The following is a 12,821-nucleotide window of genomic DNA, read 5'->3' on the forward strand; positions in this document are numbered from 1 at the left end:
GCACTGCCTCTGGAGATGCTTTTCCTTTTCTAAGCTTTTCTCTGAAAAAGGAAGTCCCTGCAGGGGTGATTACAGGGCACATTAGCCCTACCCCCAGCATGACATCACACAAAAGGGAAGGTGTTGGAACTACATCTATGGGCTCCCTGATCAATACTTTTCAAAAGCCAGTGGCCTAGTTCTCGCTTTTCATTTTTCTCAGTGTGTACCTCCCAAGGAAGAACAGGGTTGAACACAAAGAAGAGGGCAGGAGTTCAGAATCAATATCTTGTCTAATCACATCTTCAGCTACTACACTAATGATCTCCACCTTTTTGTGCAAAGTCAAAGCTATTGAATCTTAATAAGAACAAACATAGAGCTCACAGGCACATCCTAGGCTAGCAATGTGTCCTGTCAGCTGACTGAGCCACACAACCTTGTAAGGAGGGCCTGGCCCTGTGTGGGCCACAGGACCCATTGCATATTGCTTCCCAAGAACAAGGCTAGGGGACTGGTGTTTCAGTGCAATGTATACTGTCACAAAGCTGGATATGATGGGACACAATTGTAATCCCAGAGCTCAGAGGGCTGAGGCAGGAGAATCCTAAGTTTCAGGCCAATGTAGGCTATTAAGTAAGATTCTATTTCAAAAACAAAATCAAAAATCTACCACTACTGCTCTTTAGCTCTCAATAATACAGAAGAAAAATCAAGTTCTAGACATTATAAAATATACACAGTTCCCATTCTAGCAAAGAAAATCTGAGTGACAAAGCAACCATGGTATTCTTCTCCTGTCCTCTGCCCCACATACATACCTTAAGATGAAGTTCTATGAATTTCTAAATTTTCATTTTCTACTATTTCTTACATTTTACTTCATTGCGAGGGATGGAAAAACTATACATGTACCACAGTGTGCACATGGAAGTCAGAAGACAGCCTGTGGAGGTGAGTACTCTCCTTCCACCATGGAGATCCTGGGCATTGAACTTAAGTCATAAGCTTAGTGGCAGGTGCCTTTATGTACTGAGCCATCTCATTAGCCCCCCCCCATTACCCAATTTTATGCTGAAATGAACTCTGAAGATACAACTCTAAGCATGAAATGAAATAAGAAATGTCTGAAAAATGACCACAGAAACCACCAAATCCATACCAAAGTGACTTAACACCAAAAGCCCCAAAGGGTTCTAGTTGAAGCCACAAACTTTAGATAGGACTGTTAAGGGAAGGAGGGGAGTAGATTATATGTAAAATGAAGCAGTGAATTAAAATACTATGTGCAGGAGGCTTCAGCAGGGATGGGTATAGGAGTAATCGGGAACTTAGGGCGTGAGGGGAAATGCTAACCCAAATGAAGAGGGTATTATTATTATTATTATTATTATTATTATTATTATGGAACCTTGCTACTCATAACCCGACTTTAAAAAATGAGTGGAAGGATAGTAAATACATGTATAATGAGAGAAAAGGGGGGATACTGAGGGGTAAAGGGTTACTCAGGGATGAGAAGAGGGAACAGGAGAGAGGAGGTGGTACTAGGTGATTAAATCAAAACTAAGAATCTATGGAAAAGTCTTATGGAAACTCACTAGATAATCAACAAGTTTCGAAATACATTTTCCTCTATTTTTGTCCTGCATGGATAGATGATGTCACTCTCAGAAGACATAGATTATCAAATGAAAATCATAGTACAAGACATGGGATACCTCTCAAACTGTTGGTCAGCGAAGCCCTAGAGATCCCCAGAACAACACAGACTAGTGTCATTGCCCTTAATTATCCTCCATAACTACATTATTAAACCCTTATTGCTGAAGGCACCACATACTGGCTGCAGAACATTAAAAAGTCAATCTCACCAACGAGAAAACTTTCAGTTGACTAGCTTTCATAGTGCCAGAAGGTGTTATGGAGGCTGCTGTGGGGGAGGGGGAGGCATCAATGTTCCTACCCAATGCTGGACTCTGCATATCGTGATGCTGCCCAGGTGAGATGTGTCCACTGGCACAATGGCAGCATGGCTGTTATGAGGTAGCATAACAAAACCACTGCTTTCTGACTGTATTTAAGTCTTGCTCCACAGGAGGAATTTCATGTCTAGTATTGTAACCCTGGTCAAATATCCATGACTGGGGAGGCCATAGGCTCTAGAGTGAAACCTGCTGTTGTTACTCTTACACTGATGCTATTAAATTTCTTTCTAAATAATTGTGTTAAAATTCATAGCTCCCAAGCTGTACTAAACATTGGTCAGAATAGCTTCTTTTTGCCATGGACGAGTCATGGGATGTATAACTGGTCAAAGTGATGACAATATGAGACTGAGTGTTCAGCTCATGGAACACCTACATTAACCCCACTACCACCAAGGCTCAGAGAATATTATGGAAGAAGAGGCACAGAGCATGTAAGAGCCAGAGGATGGGGAGGGGTGCTGGGAAATGTGGTCTTCTCATTATGACAAGGTTACTGTAATCAAGAACTCACGGCAGCTGAGATTACCTGCACAAGACCTGCACAAGATCAAGTCAGCCAGAATTTCACCATAGATGATCTTCAGGTTCCTTCACTTAGGAGATACTGTCAATGAATAGCTGATAGGGGGGGAGAATCATTCTCTTTTGAGGGCATGGCTATGGGCAGGTTTCCCAATCTCCAGTGGAATGGCCCCACAGACATGCATATATGAGTAACAATAACTTAGTGGATTACCAAAAATGCAAAGGCATAAAGTTGGGAGAGGGTGTTGGGGGTGACATGGGAGAGTTGGGAGGAAACTGGAGGGTAGATATGATTAGATCTCATTGGATTCTCAAAAAGTTATACTTATATGTAAATAAGGCCCAGTGATTAAGAATAGTTGTCACTCTTGCAGAAGACTTGGGTTCAGTTCACAGTACCCACATGGGGTGGCTCATGATTCCCTGTAAAGCCAAGTCTAGGGGGCTCAACATCTTCTTCTGCCTTCTCGAACACCTGCATGCACCAATGGTGCACATACGCACACATAGGCACATATGTATACATAAACCACATGAATATTTTTTAAATGTACAATGTAGCACCTAGCCCAACACTGTACAAATGGCAAAGGCCATAGTGATATAGCCTTAGAGAAACGACTAGTCAACAGATTTAGGACCTTGGAACAGAATCATCTGATTTCACCTCAACCAAATCTCTGCATTCGAGAACTTAAAGGCTTGCATGGTACCAAAACGATAATGAATTCACTAATTTCTCTTTGTTAGGCTCATCTCCTTAAATGCTTTCTTAAATGCTTCTAAGGAGGTTCCTTAACTGATGCCATAAAATCCTATAATGCACACTGCCAACATATCAAGAAAAGCCCTAGAGGGCACAAAGAAAGGGTTCAGTGGCAGCTGATGCTAAAGGTCACCTAACTTGAACCCACTCAGAAAGTCTTATTTTCCCTACATGAGGCTAGCTCATGATCATCTCTGTAGGAGTGAACCCCACAAAGCTATCCGTCCATGAGGGCGGGGACATGTAAACTGACACAGGTAGATATAAAAGGAAGTGAAAGAAAAAGGAACCTCCCTTTTCTCCTGGAAGCCAGCCACGCTTCTAACTCCTGGTTTGTGCGACTCTCTCTCTCTCTCTCTCTCTCTCTCTCTCTCTCTCTCTCTCTCTCTCTCTCTCTCTCTCTCTCTCTCTCTCTCTCTCTGGTAAATAAATATATTGTTTTCCATATAGCATCGAATATCATTATACATCTCTTTCTTTGTTTTCATTTTTTTGTTTGAGCCATGGTCTCCCTAGATAGTCCAGACTAGCTTCAAATCCATGACCCTCCTGTCTTTGCCCCCCAAGTGCTGGGAGTACAGGTAAGGGCCATCACACTTCCTGATATCCATATCTCTGTATCTCTTTTATAAATAAAAGAGCTGGGACAAGCAGCCATTTTGCAAATGAGGAAACCAAAGATCAGTGATTTACCCAGGATCACAAAGCTAGTAAGTGGCAGTAAATCCTTGGCCTGTGTTCAGAGGTCTCTCCAGTCCCAGATGAACTGAATCACTAGTGCCAAATTCTCTGCAATCTCTATCAGCTGTTTCCTGCAACACTGTGACATCTCCCTAACTCTTTACTCTGGCTTTCATTAGAAAGTTCCCAAATGTATGCCTCCTGTTTTTCTGTGCCTCAGCTCTGTATATCAATGACTTGAATGTGAGTGCTGGCTTCACAACCCAGTTTGGGTGTAAGGAGGAACACAAACTTGGGAGAAATTGTATTTCAACTGCATTCAGTTATCATAACATACAAAGTTTCAGGGTGTCTCTTAGCATTTTTCTTGTGCTATTATTTTACTGGCATTCACTAGTGAATCACAACCTTCCATGAAAAGGTAGTATAATCACATCACTTCCTTCTGAGGTGTTTTTGTTTTATTGTTGAAAATTGGAAACAAACATGACTTGCCCATGTTGGGGATTTGGTCTCTCATTTTCAGCTACCATCTTTCTGCTCACAGCAACTTGTGACACACATAATAAGCAATCTACATCTACATTAGAAAACTAGAAAGTGGATCGTAAGTGGTTTTCATTATTCATGGCAATACCACTGCCACTGCTTATGCCACTTCTGTGTTTCCAAGGCAAGGCCACTTTAATTTCTCATGCATAACTGAAAGAAGGAATCGACATAATGCACATGCAAATATGTATGCATACATAGCTTACCAAAAAATACAAATAAAGGGAGCTTCAATGCATATTTGCTACATTTCTACCTAATAGCCTTATAGCATGTTGGCCCTAAAATATACATGCATGAGTATGTACTCATATGCAAGAACATGTACACAGACATATAGCAAGGCAGGCAAAACTTTAACACTCTTATTAGAGCTAACAGCCACATTCCAATCTTAAAGAACTTGATTAACAAAATAATGCCAGTTGACATCTACTGAGCACTCATACTCAAACCTTAAGCCTACTGGGTACTTTACCTGTATTGTGCCATTTCATTTCAGACTGATCTCTAGGTGGAATGCTGGCTATCTTTTTATGGACAATGAGTGAACAATTATTTCACCAGAGATTTTATAAGTAGAGGCTTAGTATTTCAAACCTGTTGACATAATTCTAGAGAAGCTGCTGCCTATCGATCTGGCCGTCCTTAAAATAAAGCTTAGCTATGTCTTGAGGCTTCAAAAGGAACCATGTGTAGGGGTCAGAGCAATGGCCTAGTGGGGAAAAGTTTTGATCCTCAGAATCCATATAAAGGGAGAAGGAGAAACTGACTCCACAAAGCTATATGTACACACACACACACACACACACACACACATACACCAAAGTAATAATAATAATAATATTTTGAAAGATGGGCTAGCATAGTACATGGCTGAGACTTGAAATTAAAAAGTGAAAAGACCTAAATTACAAATGTTTCAAGCAGCTCCAGGGAACTAGGGCCTACAGGACCCCGTCTTAAATGAAATTCACCAGTTACGTGGGGATACACCACACAGAACTCCAGTCTCACAAGAAGGCAGTCTTGTGGCATGTGAAAACTTCACTAGATCAAATCTGTTCAATGATCACAAAAATATAAAAAATAATACCATGAACAGAAAGTCTTTGGGTCAACTGACAATTCCCAACCCTCACCAATCTAATTTTTTAGCATTCCAATCTTTCCCAACATAACAAAACTCCTCAGAGGATGTGAAGCCATTGATTCTCAAGCTGGGCTACACACTGACATCACCTTGGGGGCCTTTCAGGAAACGACTGATACCTTCCTAAATGGTAGTCCCTGAGGAACTAAATCTCAACAGAAAACATTTTCTTCCAGTGCTGATGAAAAGATAATACTAGATGAGACTAAAATGGTTGTGTCAAATTTTTTGAAAGGCCACAAGAATCAGCTTTACAGGCCTTCCAGTGGCACCCATGAGGCCAGGATGTCATGAACTGAAGAGTGTGTTACAATCTGACAGGTGGCAAGCTAGATAGGCAGGCAGATAAGAGAGTTGTGGAGTGACATATATGATCTCAATTTTATAGACATCATAGTAACCAGTGATTGTGACAAGAATCAATGTCTCTTGAAAGCAAGTGGGTGAATACTTACTGAGGACTAGGATGTTTACAGAACCTCCAGGATATCTCCTTCAAATTACCATAAATTACAAAAGGAAAATAGTCCTCTTAAATAGAGAAAGCTGGCAGAAACAACCTTACCCAAGTGATCAAAATTAGCATCACCAATCAAGAGGCAAAGTGACATATACCGTGTGCCTCCTGGTCAGCTGCAGCTACAGAATACTGTGTACAAACACTGGACTGGCTTCAATCTAGCCATCAGGAAACCAAAATGAGGGACAGTTCACAAAAACTGCGCTGACATTTTACTTTTATTGAAGTCTGTGTGGGAACTACTCCACTCTCAAAAGCAAAACAAGACACAACAAAAAACAAAGCAAAACAAAAAATCTGATACTCCACAAATGGGATTCCTGTGTGTGCAAAGACGTGTGTCTCTGTGTCTATATGTATTTCACGAGCTTTTTTCTTTGACTCTTCTCCTTGTTTGGTGTTTTGTCATATTCCAATTTGTTTGTGTTTATTTTATTATTATTACTTGAATGCCTGTTTGTTTGCTCACAAGACACAGAAAGGGAGTGGAGGAGAGGAAACTATAATAATAATATACTGTATGAAAATAAATTTCTTTTCATAAATGAAAGAAAAATTAGAAACAAAAAAGTAGATTGATGGGGGATATCCTTCTCTATGCTGTGAATATGTTTCTCTTATTGGTTGATGAATAAAGCTGTTTCAGCCAATGGACAGGCAGGACATAGCCCACATAGGAAGTATAGGTGGGGCTACCAGACTAGGATAATTCTGGGAAGAGAAACACAGAGAGTGGGTCATGAGGGAGAAAGAGGCCCAGGCATCACCGGTAAGCCAAGATCACATGGAGATACACAGATTAATAAGTTAATAATTAAATGAGAACTAGTCAGTAGAAGCCTAAGCTATAGGACAAACAGTTTTTTGGGGTTTTTGTTTTTGTTTTTTGTTTTTGTTTTTTTTTTTTGGTTTTACGAGACAGGGTTTCTCTGTATTGTTTTGGAGGCTGTTGGTCCAGCCCAGCCTCGAACTCACAGAGACCCACCTGCCTCTGCCTCCCGAGTGCTGGGATTAAAGGCGTGCACCACCACTGCCCTGCGGACAAACAGTTTATAATTAATATAAGCCTCTGTTTATTTGGGACTAAACAGCTGTGGGACCGGGCAGGACAGAAACTTCTGTCAACACTGGATACCCCATGAATATATATAAACATTATATGTAATTGTTGGGAGTTTTTTGTAAGCATTATCACATGGAGAGACAGCAGGTCCCTGGCCATACCACAGAAATTATTGAGAGTACTGGGGAAATTGAGTATGGGCTAATTCATGATAAGATTACTTTTTCTGAGCATATTAATTCTCTTGCAATTATAATACACAATGCCTTTGATTTTCAGAAATATCTTCTGGAGCATTTATAGACAGTGACTTGATGTTTGTAACTTACTGTGAATTCACTTATGAAAAAGCAAAAGGGGTGACAACTGACAAATCTGTGTGAGTGTACTAGTACTGTTAAATTTTCTGAAATTTGAAATTTGTATGAACTTATTTTTGAGGGGAAGGAAGAGAAATATATTTGGGGCACACCTCTAGCAAATCAGATGTCAATGTTCTAAAATGTAGTCTAGGCATCTGAACTCTCTGGGTGAATGTAACATACAGCCAATGTGAACAGACATCTAGACTGATTTATTGTTCAAAGAACATCAAGATTACCATGGTACTGTAGTGCCCATGTTCAGTACCTTTTCCAGCAGGGACGAGAAGTCATATGACTAAATACACAACAGTATCACATCCTAACATATAACCCAGCCAAATGATGCCATGGTGTGATTATATTTCACAGGTCTTTGGTACAGTTTTACTAAGTAGTCTGAGCTTTGGAGATGTACTCTTGGGAACAAGAGGATGAAGAAGACAAATTATCTGGCATGGTATATCATCAGACACTACCAGGGGGGGTGCAACAACTCCCAAAGTTAACGAACAGCACGTTAGCTTCTTGAAGAAGCTGTCCTTGAGTTGGGAACTTCCATTTATGGAAGAAGGCAGACTTCTTACCACAGGGTAGAAAAGAAATATAAACCAAATTAAATCAATGTAGAGATTAGTACATGCCACTTTGGACATTGAGTGGATTCTGGATGAAAGGTTGGACTCTGCACCATGCTCTCTACTAGACATATTGCCACTTAACAGACTGCTTCAATGTGATGTATCTCAGAGGAAGGGCACTTCAGAGGGCAAGCAGACTCCAGAACAAAGGGACCACCTAGGTCTTTCTTTGCAAAGCCCTGGAAATATGTTCAATAGAAATAAGCTGTGTGTAATCTAATCAGCACTGCCAGCACAGTGTAGTCCCTAGAAATGAGCCTGCTTTGTTCCCAAAGGGATATACACAGTCAACAGCAGAAAACAGGAAATCCATTTGTCTGCTACTTCAAAGGCAAGGGCTGGGAGGAAAGCAGTAAAAGCTATTCTAGTCCTCACTTTGTCCCAAAAGGAAAATGTAGACACAGAGGGGATTCATCTCCAAGGGCCTTTGAGCCATGGCAGGTGATAAGGGAGACAGACAGAGCCAAACATTACGTAAGGAAAATCAACTTCACCTTGTTGATTACGGACGAAATGAACATCTAACATCGTCCATGTAAAAGGAACTATGTTCACTCACAAGGCCTAAGTGCCAAACCTCTGAGGCTCAGGGTGTTGAGCACTCCTTTGGGGACAAGCAGTTAAAGACTATTTAACTTGTCCTTCCCCTTCCACTCTCCCCCCTTCTCCATTCAGAAAGGGGCAGGCCTGGCATGGGCTTGAGCAAAGCATGACACATCAATCTGAGGCAGGACCAAGCTCCTCCCCTTGCTCAAGGATGTGCAAGGTAATCAAGCATGGGGAACAGGTTCCCAAAACCAGCTAAGCTCCAGGGAGAGGTCCTGATCTCACTACACGGAACCTTATAAACAGACTAAGCTACATGTAGCAGTCCTAGGTTAGTCACATGTAGGCTCCCTAACTGTTGATCCAGAGTCCATGAGCTCCCACGAGCTCAGGTCAGCTGTCTCTATGGGTTCCCTGTCATAATCCCTCTGGCTTATACAATCCCTCCTTCCTTTCTTCAGCAAGACCCCTGGAGCTCAGCCCAGTGCTTGGCTGTGGATCTCTGCATCTGCTTTCATCAGTTACTAGATAGGTATCTCTGATATCAATTAAGGTAGTCACCGATCTGGTTACAGTAGGTGGCCAGTTCAGGCACCCTCTCTACTATTGCTAGGAGTCAAACCTGGCACCAGGGAAAATCCCAGGAATCCATAAGGATAACCCAAGCAAGGATTTCATTTGTACAGAAAATGAGGATTAGGAGAAAAATCTCTACATAGGGAAGGATGGAATAAAGGGTGATAAGGAAAACAATTTAGAGGAAAGTGGCTAGTGTCAGAGATGTAGGGAATGGCTTGGGAGAGAAAGTCCTAAATCAGGTGCATGGCCCAAGAGAAGTAGACATGAAGCCTCAAACATACAGTGGAAGAAATAATATGCCAGCTGAGAAAGGCAGCTGTGAATGCAGATATACACAGTACCATCACCAGTTGATGAAATTTACTGCCCCCTTTGGAGTCAGTGACCCTCTCTTGTTTGTCCTTGATCCCCAGCATATAGACCAGAGTGTGTCTGGCAAATGAATGGATTAACTAACTAATGAATACTTACTACTCACATTGCCTATGGGTCATGGTTTTGTGAATACAAATTTCCAGACAGTCCAAGAGGCACTAGAAGGACAGAAATGTTGGAGACAAGGCAAGATAATGCTTCTTCATGGTGCTAAATAGGGAACCTAACAAAGGTTTGCTTAGAACACAATGGCATCAGTTGGACATAGTGGTGTAGGCCTATGAAGGAGTGGGTATAATGATTTCACTAGGCCGAAGATAAATGATAAATGGATGTTTATTGGGGAACATACAGAAAAATATAAAGAACCACAGGAGCGCTTCTCTGTCCTTCCTATTGGATCAGTTAACCCACGAGAAAAGAGCCTCACAAAAAGAAGCCACACCTCAAGTTTCCCTCTTTCTGCTTCTGTCCACCTGAAGCCACACCCAAATGGTTGTGGCCACCATTGCAGGTTCCAACAAGAGCTCTACAGGCCTATAATCCTAGCAGTTTGGAGTCAGATACAGAACTGCTGCAAGCTCAAGGTCAGCTTGGTCTACACAGTCAGTTCCAAGCCAGCCAAGGCTACTTAATGAGCTCCTTCCTTAAACAAAAGAAACAAAAAAGTAAGTAGCATCTTGAATTATTGATACTATGGTGATGGAAACAGGGTAGACACTGTAGTGTTGCCATTGTGTGAAAGATTCCTCATTCTCCACCAGAATGCAACACAAAATGTCTGGGAACTTATATAATAATCTGTTTCTGTTTCCTCTTATAAATTTACAGTTCACTTACAATTATCCATACTAAAGAGTAGAGGCAATATTTCTATGAACAAAAAATCATGCACTGGTCCTCTAAAAGACAGAAAACCTGTGTTCGGTAGCTAGGACATACATGTAGAAAGGTTTGGGTCAGCATTGTTTCTAACAGCACAGAGATCCACACATAAAACATCCTGAATGTACACTAGAAAGGGAGGGTCTGAATAAACCATGGCATATATAGTAGTTAAGTGCAATACATTGCATGAATAATGATGTGAAAAGGTGTCCATAACATCAAAAGACCAAATATCATGTGGATACACATTCTCTAACTGTAAGTGCCATCACATCTTTCTTATGCCGAAACATCCAGGATATAGCACGGAGTATGAGCTAAGCAAATGGTTATTGATAAATAAATGAACTCATTCAGCTATCAATCTGTGAAGGCCTAATACAATTCCATGAATGAAAGACTGCATGTGCATACAGACATATTTGTGTAAGCACAGAAAATGGTGTGGAAAACAATACCACCAAAGTAATAATAGTTGGGAGTGGAACATAAAGATTCATTTAAGTGCTTTTGCATATCAATTTTATTTTACAAAGAACATATAATATGCTGAAATATGTTTCATTTCAAACAACATCAGTTATCAGCTGAAATAATTACCTTGTTCTATGAATCTCATCTTCATAGATGCTTAACTTGCTTAAATCACGTTAATGGCAAATTCCTATTTCGCAAGTAACTACTAATTGAATCAGACAAAAAGATGCATTTCACAGGCTGAATAATGAGGGGGCTCTGACCACTCTGTGGCAAGAAGCCCATTAAGTCAGCAGATGTGATCTCAAAGAGCTCCACACCTATAGCTCATACTAGTCAGTATTCCAATCAGATTGTTGTTAGTGTCCTAAGGAGACCACAAGATCCCATCAGGACCAATCCAAGATTGCTTTCCCTGGCCTGACTCCTCCCCACCTACTTAGCCAGGCCATCCCTGTACAGGACAGTGGGATCCCTGTCTACCTTGTGAGTATGCTTACTCATACTCTTATAATAACACAGATGGGGGAAGGGGAAAGGAGAGGAAGGGAAGAGGGAGATAAAAGGGGAAGGAGAGAGGGGCAAGACAAAGGAGGGAGGAGAGAATGGAAGAGAGGGAGGAGAGAGAGAAGGAACAGGGAGGGAGAGAGGGAGAGAGGAAGGGGAACAGGTTAGGGGAGGGAAAGGGGGAATAGAAGAGAGGAAAAGGGAAAGAGAGGAGAGAAGGGGACAGAAGATGAGGGAGAGAGAGGTCGGAGAAGAGATGGAAAATGTGAGGGAGACAGAAAGAGATGGAAGGAAAGAGAGAGAGAGGGATGGAGGGAGAGAGGGCAGGAGAAGGGCGGGAGGGAAGGAGAGGGAGGAGAGATTGAGGAAGAGGTAAAGTGTGGTGGTGTGAATAAGAATGGCCCCCATAGGCTCAATAGTTTTGAATGCCTAGTCATCAGAAAGTGGCACTAATTGAGAAAGATTAGGTTTGCCTTTGCTGAAGGAAGTATGTCACCAGGGATGGGCTTTGAGGTTTCAAAAAGCCCATCCCAAGTTCAGAGTCCGGCCGTCCTGCTACCTGTGGATCCAGATGTAGAACTCTCAGCTTCTTCTGCAGCAACATGTCCTGTGTGCCATCATGTTTCCCGTGGACTAAACCTCTGAAACTGTAAGCCAGCCCCTGCTAAATGTTTTCCTTTATAAGTGTCGCCATAGTCATGGTGTCTCTCCACAGCAACAGAACACTACCACAAAAGGGCAAGAAAAGAGAGGAAGAGGGCACTTTTCTGGGTTTCCTTAACCACTGACTCTTTTAACAGTGTCCTCATTCCACTGTATTTTCCTTATTTGAGAGCATCAGTTCATCTGTACACTTTCAATGTGATACCTCTTGGCTTTTTGGTGCTCACCTGTTTCAATAAGTTTGACTCATTTCCCAGCTCCCACATATGTCTTATTATGGTTATGATGATGCTACTTCTTCACAAATACCCACTCATAAATCAGTATGTGGGCCTAGGTGCTGTGGATCTAGAAAAAGAGGAAGAAAGAAACTCCAAGATCCAGTCCTTCCTCGGCCCTAAAAATTACAGATTGGTATACCCTGTTTAACAAAACCACTGGAAATAGTATTAAAGCTGGCCGATTAGGGGTTTGGATATAACTTAGCTGGTATAGTGCATGAAGCCCTTGGCTCAGTCCCTATCACCACATGACAATGATTGTGGTGGTACAC

The 12,821-nt window shown here is 41.6% G+C and overlaps 1 protein-coding gene across 10 annotated transcripts in view; it reads right to left on the minus strand.

Moving 5' to 3' along the window:
• The window catches only part of Sh3kbp1 (SH3 domain containing kinase binding protein 1), a 340,190-nt gene that overhangs the window by 174,197 nt on the left and 153,172 nt on the right, over positions 1–12,821 (minus strand). The gene's annotated exons all lie outside the window — the stretch shown is intronic.

The sequence above is a fragment of the Mesocricetus auratus genome, unplaced genomic scaffold (genome assembly GCF_017639785.1).
Source record: "Mesocricetus auratus isolate SY011 unplaced genomic scaffold, BCM_Maur_2.0 Super-Scaffold_100003, whole genome shotgun sequence".
Lineage (NCBI taxonomy): Eukaryota > Metazoa > Chordata > Mammalia > Rodentia > Cricetidae > Mesocricetus > Mesocricetus auratus.